Raw genomic sequence first — 14,583 nt, 5'->3', positions numbered from 1 at the left:
ACGTTTGAAACATTCCTTTTAGTCTGATAAATTAAATGTTTAGCTTTTCAGTGTTGTGTAGCTCTGTTGTGGTTTGCAGTGACATGTTTCCCCTCTCTCTCTCTCTCTCTCTGTCTGTCTGTCTTTCTGTGTGTGTGTGTGTGTGTGTGTGTGTGTGTGTGTGTGTGTGTGTGTGTTTGATTGGTCATTGGTCTCCTCACATTTTTGTGTGTGTGCTGTTAGCCTGCCCTCCCTCGCTCTGTCCTAAGAGGAAAAATCTACTGTCTCCCTGAGCTCCATTAAACTTTAAAACCTCATTCCACATCAACAAGTACAAAGGAGCCTCCCGTGTGTCCTTTGTCATGTTTTCTGCTGTTTTCTCCCCCCGAGTGTGAGTACCCCTGTCTCTTCTTTCTCTTCCTGACCATATGTGCTGTAGAATAAAACTACTAGCACTAATGGAGCCCCAGGACGCCAGATGCAAACTGGGTAATATGCACGCTTACCATGGAAGTGCCTCGCTGCCTGAGAACGTTTCTCTATCCACCCTTGTCTTCACACACACTCTCACATTCTCGCTGCCGTTCTGCTTTCATTGGAATCTTCTCTGTACTACAGAAAAGTGTGTTAATAAGCAAATTCTGCTTGCCGTGTGTGTGAACGTGTGAGCTTTAACTAGACTAGAATTCCAACGCAAGTCCCAGACAGATCACTCTCACGCTCCCCTCAATCAATTTTCACTCTCTTGGGCCTGTCTGCTCTGCGTTTGTGTGTGTGTGTGCTGGATCAAACTGCACAAAATGACCTCGATATGTCTAATTGGGAAGAGGGGTGGTGTTAATTCTGAGTTGATACACAATGTGTTACCCACTTCACCCCAGTGTGTTTGTCTGTAGGTCAGAGTCTAGGAGAAAAGCGCACACACACACACACACACACACACACACACACACACACACACACAAAATGAAAGAGAGAGCAAATATTGACTGCCTGGTGGCACAGCTACACGGAGAGTCATCCGTCAAAGCCTAACCTTGCCGTCCCTTCTGTCCTCATTACAGAAACCTGGATTTATTGCACATTTTTACACAATTAGAGGAGAAGCTGACGGATTAAGTGACTGACCAAAGGAAGCCCCGTCCACATCAAGAAGTAAGGTTAGCCTTCTTATATCACTCTTTCCTTTTATATATCTGTGTAACTGACATTTAGTGTCTTTCTCCTTGTCTATGTTCTTGGCCTTTTCCCTTCCTAACCTGTGTATTGTCTCTGTCTTTTGTTTCACTGTGTGCTGCTCGTCAGTGTTTCCTCTGCATCTCCATTCAGGGCCTGGCTGTACTGATGGCTGAGATGGATGACTAAAGCAATAATCATGTCTCTTATCTTTCAGACCTGATGAAGCCATAATGATGATGATCATGATATTTTATGCTCTCAGTGACTCTTTGAGTGAATTATGTGTCCATTGATCTTTCTTGTCGTCAGTCAGTAGCACTGTGTATATATAGCGGAGGCTCATATTTAACTCTGCTTCAAGCTGAACTTTGTACCAGCTTTTTTTCCCCCCCAAGTGCCAGTCTTTTTTTTTTTTTTTTAAATAAGGGCTAAAGAAATTCACTAGCAGTTATCAGCCAAAGTACTATCCATCACATTGTATGTGGAATTACATTGGAAAAGAAATTTCAACACATTACTGAGAGAAGAACAGAAAGCCTCTTTACTCAAAACTTATAATGGAAGTTTATAGGCACCTGTTGGAGCGGTCAGTAAACATTTATGCAAGAGATTTTTATAGAAGGCTTTCATGAAATTGTTCGTGAAGAGCAGGGGTTCTTAACCTGCTGGTTGCATCATGGTCCCTGGTGGGTTGTCATTGTGGCGCTAAAAAAGTGAAATTTTTATTTTGAATTTATTATTATTTATTATAAATTTGTTTATAATTCATTCTTTCACACATGGGACTACTTGTGGTTAGTGGCTCAAAACAATTAAGATGGTGATGCATGAATGGATACAATAAACATTTAGTAAAAGTATGAATAACTTTACCATCATTATAGCTTTGGCAAAACCTTCTCTTATGCCTGTCTCATCCGAAGACCTGTATTGTTAGTGTATCAGTTGGACTGTAATTATGGATTTATATGGTTATACAGTTCCATCTTTCAAACTCTAATTGACTGCTAAACAATTGTCCATATGAAATTATAAGTGAATAGAGCTTTTTTCCTAAGTAAAAAATTACGTTTCCCCAGGTAAACATGTAAATAATTATTCATGATTATTGAGCACCCCATGAAAGGTGCAAAGCAAAAACATTCATCCTATTATCACTTCAAATCCTGATGATGCCACATTCATCTGTTAGCTGGGAGTGTAAGAGAGTTGGCCCTGCACTCTAAAGGGGAAGGAATGTATTACTCTCTCCCCTGTCCATCAAAAGCTATACTAAGCAATTCTGGGCGTCTGTGGGCTCATATGTGCAGAAGACAGGTAGCGCTTTTTCTCAGAGCGTGTTCAGCTGCACTGTGACGCAACATGAGCAGCAGAAAGATGCAGTTGGCTGGCCTTGTGTGGTTCAGAGGAAGCATACGTTACCCTTCCCCCTCCCTGGTTGGTAGCTGTCATGTGATAGCGGAGAGCTTATGGGAATTGTCACTAAAATTGTGAGAAAGTGAGAATAAAAAATATATTAAAAGTTGCTTTTTGACAACCAGTAAAATTTGTCTGTGGTGAAAGTTATATCAGGTCCATTCTGTTGTGTTGACTGTGGTGCTTTTTATTAAAGTACATTTCAGACAATTATATGTGTGGATCAGTAGGGAGAAGTCAGTGCTCTCCACAAGCCCCAAACAACACTGGTGCTTATGTCTTTTACCTGAAATTACATCTACTCTTCCTTGAGCAGCACAAAAGAAATTGCCCTTAATTCACTCTGTCTTCAGTAAACCTTGTTCTTATTATGGCTGCTGTCTGTGTTTTTAAAGGTGCAGGCCACAAAGAGACAATCAGCGAACAGCGATAGAGTCGGCTGTGATAAAAGCTAACTTGATTTGCTGTTATTTTTCTGGTATCTCTCACATCAATCCAGTCTTGTTGGGAGTTGTTGGCCCATGTTGTTTGTCAGATTGCTGTTTTTTTAAAGCTACTTAGACCTCCAGTCTGCTAATTCGTCAGTGCCGAAACATTTCACTTAATCCGAATCTCTGATCTGTTGTTTGTTGATGCCATTTTGTTAATGAGCTCTTATCTTTCTGGGGGGAGAAAGTAAGTAACACAGTACTACTACAACGTACGCATGTAGGCTCCCAAAATAAAGTAAATCTCACGCATGTAGGCTCCCAAAATAAAGTAAGTCTCAAGCATGTAGTGTTGTGAATGCAGTGTTGTGCATCATGTAAACGTTTGGTTGAGCAGGAAGTACACTATATGGCGAGCAGTTTGTAGACACTTGACCATTACACCCCAATCTGTCCTTGAACATCTCGTTTCAAAACCATGGGCATTAGTATGGACCTGGTCCTCCCTTTGCTGCTGTAACAGCCTCCAATTTTTCTCTGGAGGCTTTCCACTAGATTTTGTAATTTTCAGCCGTAAGAGCATTGAAGAGTGAAGGCTCTAATGTCGGCTGAGGAGGCCTGGAGTGCAGTCAGAGTTCCAGTTCATCCCAGTGGTTTTCAGTGGGGCCGAGGTCAGGGCTCTGTGCATGCCACTCGAGTTCTTCCACACCAACTTGGCAAACCATGTCTTCATGGATCTTGCTTTGTGCACAGGAGCATCGTCATGCTGGAACATGTTTAGACCTCTTAGTTCCAGTGAAGGGAAATTCTTAATGCTACAATATACAAAGACATTCTAGACAATTGTGTGCTTTCAACTTTGAGGCAACAGTTTGGGGAGGATCCACGTACTGGGCGTGATTATCAGGTGTCCACAAACTTTTGGGCATATTGTATATATCCAGTAGGTTTTGGGTTGGGTTGGGATGAGACCCACACCAAACCATCTTTACAACATTTCAGAAACAATGACTTCTTAGATGGTAATATGGAAAACCTTGGAGGAAAAAAATGGAAGATGATGGTGATGGATCATTCTCAGTACGGCAGTGACACTGACATGGTAATAGCGTCTTAGTGGTTGTTGAACTGGTCCAAGTGTATCAGGTGTTGAAAGGGTTGCTTACTGTCACTGCTATGTTAAAAATGGTCCGTCAGCCAAAAATATCCAGCCAGCAGTGGTCCTGTGAAGAAACTGACCACTGATGTAAGGCTAGAGGATCATTAACATAAGATATCCATGGTAAAATGCACTAGTCTCAAATGGCACAACGAGATGGACCAACATGGAAGGTGTGTCTAATAAATTGACCAGGAAGTGTACAGTGCTTATGCCAATGGTATGAGTGTACCATGCACAGCAGTGTTGCTGAGGATTTTAAACATTATGATGCAACTACTAGGTTCATGTTTTGTCAATTACTTTTACAAAAAGTAATGGAAACTACAGTCAATTTTGAGAGTTTTTTTATTTATGTATTATTTTTTTATATATTTATGTTCAAGAGAAACAACAAACAGTTCATCTTTTTTAAAGCTTTGTGCTACTTTCAGAGTAGGAGTGACAAGAACATATAGCTTTTTTTACAAAATACAATGCATATGTGCTACCAAACTGACAGTAGTTGCATAAAAAAAATAAATAAATAAACTGAGCCAAATGATAATTTTATTTAATGTCCACTAAAATAAATGAAAGAGACTTTTTTTTAAAACATGTTAAGTAAAAGAAAATTACCATCAAACCAGCTGCTTGAGGTTTATAATTGTTGTTTAAAAAATAATAACATTAAATGTAGCAAAAAAGATATCTGTGATATATCAGAGAAGTATATTGTGAACACAGTTTATCAGAATATTGATCTTGATCATTCAAATGCTGTATCTTTCTTGACGTTATTGAAGTTTTGCTTATCGTTGCATGGTACAGCTTTTCAATAACGTCTTAATTGACCGTGGTCTTGTGTCCTCTATCTCCTGTGCCATGTTTGAAATGCCATACGACCATCGGCATCTAGTTTGTTAACTTTCATGCAATAACTGAAGCATGACCATATTACATTTTACTATGGAGCTTGTGAAATTATATGGTTATTATACAGCTGTCTAGAAATACTATTAATGACAACACTGAGTGTGAGTCCAGTATGTCCTAGGTGAAAATACGTTAATAAAATTCAAATCTGGTGTGCTAATTGAGCCCAGCTATTTCCAAGCCCATATGATTTAACAGCTTGGTGCTTTCTGAATATTTCTCTGCAGGTCTGATTCTGAGAAGTTGGCCTGCACATGAACCTGAGTAAGCTGTACTGAATGGTAGAGTTTTAGGTGAAATAGGGGGGCTCAGATGGAGTGGTAATGCCCATCAACAGCAACGTTAGCCTCTCGACCTCCACGGTGAAGCCAGAAGTGCTGAGTACAGCTCCAACTGTAGCTCCTACCAGCTTGATTGATGGCTTCTTCACCCAGATGAAAAGCTGTCAGAAAAGTTTTTTCCCCCCATCGTACCCCTTGATTTGAGTGACACACTGGTGATGCTGAGGTGTAAGAAAGCTCCTTGACAAGATGCTGATTTCAGTATGTTGGAATGGTAATGTTGTTCTACATGTGGTCTTGTAAGGGTCTTTCAGACAGCATTGGTGCTGGATATGTCAGTGTGAGTCACACGGCAAAGAGATGCGCCATTTCAGATCACGGCTCTCAGGTGTGTGCGTATGAGAGAGACAGGGAGAGAGAGATTATTTGACTACCGTAGTTGGGATAGCTCTTTGTTGGGGTATTGTTTTTAAGAGATATGCATGTATAGGGTATGTGTCTGATTGATGCTGGTATGTTATTCTTCACCCATGTACAATTCATGTATGGTCTAGTTCCTACAACAGCACTGCCAATACAAACCCGCTAGCTTAGTGTCTACTGCCGAATGTGTGGGTGAAGGCTTCTTTTCGGAGTGCTGCAATGTCGTGAACTAATTTTATTTAATCAGACTACAAATTTTAGATGAATACCCTTGCCATAGACAATTGTGCAACTCGGTAGCCACCGTACTGCCAGTCCTGCCAGGGAAGGAGCATTCCCCTCTAAACCGTTCCTTCTTTCTTTGTGCTGTAATTAGGCCAGCTCCACATAGGCTTGAGAAAGACCTACTACACGTGCATAGATTCAACTTGGGGATATGGACAGAGGGAAAAAAAAATACAGTGGGCTAGCAGGCACAACAACAATCTAAAGTTAAAGCTTGGGAAAGAAAACTGTTATATGGCACATCGGACTGCAGGACTGTTACTACAGTTTCCCTGTTTTAATCAGATTATATTCTCTGTTCTCTGCAGACTCCCAGTAAACAACTTGGCCTTCACCGGGGCCTCGCATGAGCATCCTCATCGGAGTTGGTATGTCATTCTGCCTGCCTCTACTGTGTGTGTGTGTGCGTGCCAGCAAGAGGGAGAGTTTGTGCTTGTGGGGTCCTCCGGGACTTCTGTGCGCTTGGTGGAATGGCTCGTAGAATGAATTGAGAAGCCTGGCAAGCAGAGGTGGTGGGAAAAAAGGAAGGGACTTCCAGTGACAGAGAGTGAAAAGATATCAGAGGAGAAACAGTGCCAAAGTAGTTTTAATTGGAGGGAAGAGGCGTACTTGTTTGGAGGTGTGTGGGAAGCCTGGCCAAGAAAACAATACACAACACAGGGCCTCCCTCAATTATATATATTTTTTTCCCTTTCCTCATTTTCTCCCATTCGTACTAGTGAAAGATGTTGTTTCTTATATGTGTCGAGCCTGCAGTTTTATGAACACAGCCTTTGCAATTGATTTGCCATTGCTACCATTGTAACCAGAGAGGTACAAGTGGTGCAGGCTGTCTGGAAGCTCAGTTTGTGTTTGTGCGTCTCAGTGGTATGTAAGCAAAAAGGAGTGTGGGGTTTGTGGACACGCACCACATTCGACAGGGAGAAAGGCTTCATTGTCGAGTTGCTGTCTGCTGTTGTAATTTTTAAGCATTTCAGCGTGCAGTCAGCTGCAGTCCCTAACCAATTAAAAAACTCCAAACAGTTGCCACGGTGCTGGTGATGGGAGTTTGCAGTCATTGGCCACTGAAGTGCTTCTCTATTTTTTCCCTTTACTCTCATCCCTCGTACACTGTGTGCCTACATTCGCAAGCGCTTTCCTGCCCAGGCAGTGCACAAGCATATATGAAGTCAAGAATGAAGTCACACATGCTAATTTTTAGTGATGCTTTTTTAGAAGAAGCAGTGCTCTCTCTCACTGTGATGCTGCATAAACGTCTGTCATAATCATTCTGACAATGTGATCTGCTCTGTTAAAAATAACCAGGAGTTATCTTGGTGTCTCAGTGTTACCCTTGTCAGTAGTAGGGTAATCCAAATCTATAAACGGCTCACTCTCTTTTTACACCAGCCATGTTTTGATTGCAAGCTTCTAGTGTCTTGTGTTTAATTTCAGTGAAACTTAATTGACTCTCACTAAAACAGACTTATTGCAGTAGTTCTGCAATGACATCTGGAACAAGATGGTTGCACACACAAACAAACAAGGCAGTATTCTGTGCATTTCCATAATGTGTTAATTAGTTTATCAACTCTTTCTGGTTTTCCGGTTATTTGCTCAACTCCTTTTCCCTTAATGTGAGGACTGATTGCTTGGCCATGACTCTGTTTCTCTAGTCACTAATAGTGCTTGTCCTCTGGGCAATGCAGCTCAGAGCTGCAAATTAACCTTGTTGTCACTGTTTCCGCTGCCCAGAGAGCCGTACCTTACCCAATTACCCGTGCTGAATTTGTTTATCCCAGGTAAGGTGCAGGCTGAGTTGGTACATACAGGTGGAGCTAGAAGTAGTGCAGACCTTTGACAGCGATCTTTCCTTTCAAATGTCATTTTTCTGAAAGATTTAAGAAGCGATGTCATATTTTTATCGTCCAGTTTCAGGTTTGTTTTTTACTGCCCACGCTGTCTCTGTTTAGCCTGAATTTCTTGCCTGTGATGCATTTAAAATCCACTCTCTTTAATTTAGGCTCAGTAAGACACACAGCAGCATCAGTGTCAAGTGGTCTGGTGTTGTTTTAAATTCATTATTTTGAATAATATTTTACAAATTATTCTTATTAGCCACCTACAATAACCTCCAGAAGACTCGTCCACTCAAGCAGGATACAGATTGCCCCGAGTTCGTATTAGATACGGAGTCATGCTATGACTTGCTGTGCTGTTTGGTGGCAAAGCCCAGGATTTTGGCCTAGAGCTTGAGGTTCCAGCACTAAGGACCCGGCTAGATTCAACACAGGGAGATAGCACAGTCAGGAGTCTCTTTTGATCTGTGTCCTTGGGATTTTCTCATCTTTATCGCAGTTTTATATCTTTGTGACATACGTGATGTAGTAGGATGGATAATGACCACCAAGCTAACAGCACTGTGGAATCGTTAACAGTGTATTGTTGCTTTGGTAGAATATACATTATTATTGATAAACATTTAAAAGGATATACATATACCACAGAACAGTTGAAACCTCAAGTCTGATTGGTCAGAAGGGGTGCATTGTTTTTTGTCTAATGACACCGGTAGTTCCGTCTGCAACATGAACGATGGGTTAATATTAATGCACTCTTTCTAATACATTGTTTCTATAGTAACAGCATATACACAGGGACTTGTAAGTTGGACACTCCACATAATCTAAGACTAATGGTAAACATTTAAAAATGGGTTGTCGTTTTACAAAGTAATTCTTAGAAAGGATGATGTGAAGTTTTTTTTTTTTTTTTTTTTTTTTTTTACACATTTATGGAAGGAGTCTTGGTTGTAAGTGCTCTCAGTCTAGGTTATGCTTTCCGTTTTCTCAGAAAATGTCAGGCTGCACTTTGTGCGAGTGTGTGCGCGCGAGTATGTGTGCGCGCGTATGTGAGAGAGAGAGACTGGTGGAGAATGACTATTAATCACAGCTATAACGTAGGGGAGCACAGGAACTAACTTGTCTCTTAGATGTTCCACAGCGTTAAATCTAAATATACACCATTAAAATGTGCAATGTGTCGTGCATTAATAAATTAAACATTGTAAATGTTGGCAAATCACTGTGGTATAAGTGAAATAACACACTCCAGATGTGCAGTTATATGAAAATAATGCGCTTCGGGTGGTCATTATTTTTGTATAACAGCATGGTCTGTCATGTTTTATTGTGTATGTATACAAAGTGCAGCTCTTTTTGGGATTTCTCACAAATAGTTGTACAAAGCTGTCTGAACTTTTATATGCAGAGAGCAAAGTCATTGCTAAGAAACAGAACTGAGAGTAATAACTCCTTAATTTTTGACCTGATTGGAAGCCGGACACCAGCATCAAAAGTACTAAGGGAAGAATATGAAGAAGCTATGGCTCGGAGTACTACTTTTACATAAAATTTACTAAAGGCACAAAGGCTAGCACTCCACCCACAAGTGTTAATATGGCCAACAGTGGATCAAACCTAGTGACATTTTCACACTGTTGCCTAATGCAAAGTGACTGCCTTCAAGCTTTTAGAAATTATTTACTGTGCTAATATTTTTTTAGAACTTAACTTTTGTGGCATTAGTGCATGTAACAAGTACAATAAGAGAACTAGGAGGTGAGCTGGTTTCTGTCTAGAGCAAGTTTTCATTCCAAATCGCTAAATGTAAGGGTTCAGATTGGTCATCAAAGTATGTGTTTGAGACCACAGCAGTTGTTGTGGAGGAGTCGCATTTGGCGATTTACCATCATACAGAGATGGTGCAGGCATCGTCCAGGCAATCAGAACAAGACTGATTCATCTGTTGCGTTAGCATGGTGTGAAAGCCCAGCTTGAAATCAGAGAACGCACATTCTCTAACCTGCTTTAACACATGCCCATCATAAAAGAGGCAACACCTATAACGGAGACTTAGAACGAAAGGAAAACAGGGACTTGGGCAATTAACAATCAGTTAAAAGTGCAAGTGTTGACTTCTTCAGTTAAGAGTCAAGCTGGTTATAAACCTAGTGGTACAGTTAATCTTTCACTATCGCACACGTGCCTTCCATCAAGGCTCTTCAGAAATTAGACGAAATTTAGAATCTCAAGCAAAAGTAAGACCAGGGCATTAACCACAGGGTTGTTATGAAACAGAAAAGTAGTTTACAAGATGCTACAGTCATCAGAGTATCCAATTGTATTTTTTTCATATTCTGTGAAGTTTTGTTAAACTCAATAACTGGTATCAGTGGGTGGAATCGTGAGTGGTTTGGGCACATGAAATTGGCAGCAGATGTATACATTTATATAACTCTATATGATCACACAGCATGTCACCTAAAAAAGTAAAAAGTTCCAAGACTTGAAATATGAAATGATAACATCTTTCAATGCAAGATTGGATAAATCAGTGGCTGTATGTGTGTCTGTGCTCTTGTTGACCCCTAGTCTGCCGGGAGTGGTAATTTAAGTTACAGCCAGGGCAGGAGGGTCAGTGTGACCGGTGTCTTGAGGCAGACATCTCAGAGGAGGAGGGCAGGAGGTCATGTTCAGCCTGATGGACTTTCTTTGTCCTTTCAAGTCACTGCTCCGTGTTCACTCTGTCTAGTGCTGATATGGGAGTACTGTATTCAGCCACATATGCTCTTGGCATACATGTATACAGCACCTTACACTAGACATGGACTGTAACTACTCATATGGCTTCCCTGGTATGACCCACTAAAATACTCTGCAGTACAAATATTGGCAATAGAACTACTAAGTATCACATTTCAGAGGTGGACAAATCACTAGTCTGGGCATCTGGGACAAGCAGATTGTGTCCAGGGCTATCAGATTTTTCTTTAACGTTGACTGGTGGACAAGTACACTAATTAGGCTGTTAGTATAGGGGTTTCCAGTGTTTTTTTTTTTTTTTTTTTTTTTTCTTCTTTCTTTCTTCTTTCCCCCCCGTCCTGCCAACTAGAGAAAGAAATTTATTTTCCTTAATATGTAAGTTTAAATGTTAGATGCTCCAATTAGTTAATATTTCCAGGTGGTGCAGTGCAATACTAGCTGCACTTCTCAATCAAGGATATATTCAATAGGAGCTATTTTTACTACTTCAATAAATTAGTTTGTACAAATAAGCTACTTTTTTTTTTTTTTTTTTTAAACACAAATCTGAAATGCATAGGGATGTGGGAATATTGAATCAAAGCACAAAACTCTTGTACATAGAATGAAAATAAAGATGCAGTCAGACTCACATAACAGCTAATATACTATATGGCCAAATGTTTGTGGACACCTGACCATCATACTCATATGTGGTTCTTCCCCAAACTGTTGGAAGCACACAATTGTAGAATGTCTTCATATGCTGCATTAAGATTTCCCTTCACTGGAACTAAGGGGCCTAAACCTGTTCCGGCATGACCATGCCCCTGTGCACAAAGCGAGATCCATGAAGACATGGTTTTCTAAGGTTGGAGTGGAAGAAGTGCTGGCCTGCACAGAGCCCTGACCTCAACCCCACTGAACACCTCTGGGATGAACTGGAATGCCGACTGCCCACTCACTCAAAATCAGTGCCTGACCTCACTAATGCTCTTGTGGCTGAATGAGCACAAATCCCCACGTCCACACTCTAAAATCTAATGGAAAGATTTCCCAGAAGAGTGGAGCTTATTATAATGGCAAAGGAGGACTAAATCTGGAATGGGATGTTCAACAAGCGCATATGGGTGTGGTGGTAAACTAACAATATATGTTAAGGTCTATATATATGATCGATATGGCTACAGAGAAGCACTCATTCAATTTAAATTAATTTTGCACACTTAATTAGCTAACTTGTTTGTCATATTTTAGGGTTAAATTACATTAGCTACCACTGTGTAGCCTAGTTAACTATGTTTCAAGGCAACCTTAACATGAGACTGAGCAAGCATATTTGGTCTTTCGTTAGCCTGGTGGGTGAGAGAATGAGTTGTTCAGCCCTGTTTTTTTTTTATAAACTTAAGACGAGCGAACTATTATTGGAATTGCCAAAACATATTTAAAGTGTTGACACACTTGTGTTTGGGTTCCATACCAAAAATACCAAAGTCTGCTCACAGTCATTTGCTAAGTAGAACATCTTAGCAGGTTTGCTAGTCAGTATTAGCAGATACATCAGGTTCTACATTCTTAATAAAGAATATGAAAAATAGGTGCACTTTACTTACATTCCTAGACCTGGATGTGTTGTTTCATACTGACGTTTGTTCCTATGACCAAAGCTTTAATACAAAGTGAGGCATGTGCAATGTAAGCATTCTGTAATCACAAAAGCTAACTTTAATGAAAGTGCTAAGTTGAGATATGTTTTCATTTCTGGAATACCATCAGGTACTTGGAGGTAAGAGAGGACCTACAGCTACAGGCTGCATCTCGTACTAGTAAGTGCTGCTAGGACAATGCTGAGATAAACAGTACAGTGGAGTGGAGAGAAATGTTCTTCAGGCATGCAACATATGAATAGAATTTGGTTTGAGATAAGCCATGTAATAAAGGCAGCTCTCAACAACATTCACTTGAAGACCCTAGTGGACTGGATGGAGCACAGGGTCCATAATGCATCACGCTCTCTAGGGATGTTGTTCCAGTGACACCCATGAACACGAGCATTATGGCTTTGAACTTAATGTTCTGGGAGCTAATGGTGAGAAATGTAGCTTGTGCATGTTTAGGCTGGTTGAAGATCAGTTGCACTGATGCATTTTGGTCCATTTGCAGCACTTTAACACTGCATGCTGGGAGGCCAGTTGCTGTAGTCGAGTTAATGGATTAAGAGATGAGTCTCAGATAAAGGCTCCTTTATGCTTCATCAGAAGCACCCAAACAAACTGCTGCAAGCCTGGAAGGTTTAAGGTTTTTCAGAAAAGTAGGAAGTTCTTAGCTGTTTGCAGGTTGTCTATCAAACAAAGGGGGAGAGGAAGTAAGTAGTAATAGGTGATGATGTGTTTTTTTTTTTGTTTGTTTGTTTTTGTTTTTTTCCCTCAATTTTGAGGAAGGCAGCATAGGATTGTCCTGTCTCCACTTGTTTGGGCAAATTATGTTAAAAATGTGTTCAGTTACAATTACTCTTCAAATAATGAACTTGCTACTGTGTAGGGGTATAAACCTCAGGTTTGCACACAATGCAGTACAGTTTCATAAGGTTTTATTTGATATTTGACAATAGCCCTCAATCTGCTATGATACAATACATTTTGATTCAAGTAGCCTCTGATCAATTTGTGACCAGCTTTGTTCAATATGATCTGCGCTTCCAGTGGTAAGGTAGACAGGGTTCCGGGACGAAATCAGTGTAGGCCTGCTTTATAAGTTTTAGAGTTACAGGCAAATCACCGTGCTAGCCTAAGTTATTTCCAAAACAGTTTAAAAATAGGAATAATTTTTTATACATTGGTTGTTTGTGCTTTTTCAGTAATAATTGGTTTATGATTTTTGTATTAATTTCAATTATTGCCTTTTAAAATCAGGGTGTGTATATCATAGCCAATATAAAACAATATAGCATCTGTCAATGCTTTGCCACTTATACATCAAATCCTTGCAAGCTACTTGATTTGCGGTTGGACATGTTTGAGGGGAGGTAGTCAAAGCTCCCGTCAACACCATCCTGCTACCGGCCAGTTGCTGCAGCGTGAGTACATTTCTTTGGAAGGGAGCATACAGCAGCCTTGAGGCCCGATGCCTGTATGACCAGCTGTCTAGTTTATGAAGGTCAGCTCGCTGTCGATCAATAACCCAAGGTTCCTCTCAGACCTTGCAGATGGGCTGCAGCCTTTGAGCTCACTGTTACCTCATTAGTGACTGCCAGTGCCAGAGGTAACAGCACTACATTACCTCTCTCTCACTCTCCTTCTCTCTTCCATTTCCACTCCACCAGCTTTTTATGGTAATGTACAGTAGTTCTGCCCCTCACTCTGGGTTATCTCTCTGCTCGGGTAATGCAGTAATGCAGGCTCTTGTACTCAAGCTCATCTCATTAGCATCTGCAGTGGAGCTACACATGGATCTTTGAACTTATAAGTGCTGGAGGTCTTATTTGCACACTACAGGTCATATTAGCGAGGTTGCTGAAAGAAACCAGACAGGTGGTCAGAAATCATCCTCTCAGCTATTTTAAACTCTTTCTCTCTCTCACACACACACACACACACACACATACATACACATGCATACACAAGCAGTGGGTGGCCTGCTGCAGATGCTGTTGGTTTATTGTCTAAACAGCCGTTGTGGTGTGGGCGGGAGAGGCTTACCCTCAAGGCAGAAAAACTCCAGCACCTTTTGGACAAACTCAGCCTTGCTCGGTGTACATAAGCTCTCATATGTAGGCCTATCATTGGTGCTTTTTCAGCTGGATTTTTTGTTACTTTCTTCCCTTCCAGATGTTCAGTGCTGATATATCCCCGTTTGCCCTTCTGCTCACAGCACATACTGTTTCTAAGCCTGTGACCTTTTCTTTCACTCCTGCACTGTGCTGTTGCTCTACAGTTAGATAACTTTTCTTGTCCAGT

At 40.8% G+C, this 14,583-nt stretch overlaps 1 protein-coding gene across 17 annotated transcripts in view; it reads left to right on the top strand.

The window, feature by feature from the left end:
* ndst2a (N-deacetylase/N-sulfotransferase (heparan glucosaminyl) 2a) overlaps positions 1-14,583 on the top strand; it is a 116,060-nt gene that overhangs the window by 75,981 nt on the left and 25,496 nt on the right. For 4 of the 17 annotated variants that reach the window (XM_034302804.2, XM_026939034.3, XM_034302806.2 and 1 more), the window contains 2 exons: positions 1,044-1,139; positions 6,374-6,433. The exons of 2 other annotated variants lie outside the window; for them this stretch is intronic. The gene's annotated coding sequence lies outside the window, so the exon portion shown is untranslated. The remainder of the gene's footprint in view (positions 1-1,043; positions 1,140-6,373; positions 6,434-14,583) is intronic. 11 more of the 17 variants (XM_034302805.2, XM_034302798.2, XM_053232955.1 and 8 more) reach the window with 4 other exon arrangements.

Source organism: Pangasianodon hypophthalmus, chromosome 3 (genome assembly GCF_027358585.1).
Source record: "Pangasianodon hypophthalmus isolate fPanHyp1 chromosome 3, fPanHyp1.pri, whole genome shotgun sequence".
Classification (NCBI taxonomy): domain Eukaryota; kingdom Metazoa; phylum Chordata; class Actinopteri; order Siluriformes; family Pangasiidae; genus Pangasianodon; species Pangasianodon hypophthalmus.
The sequence above is the reverse complement of the archived record's forward strand: the minus strand, read 5'-3'. Positions and strand labels throughout refer to the sequence as shown.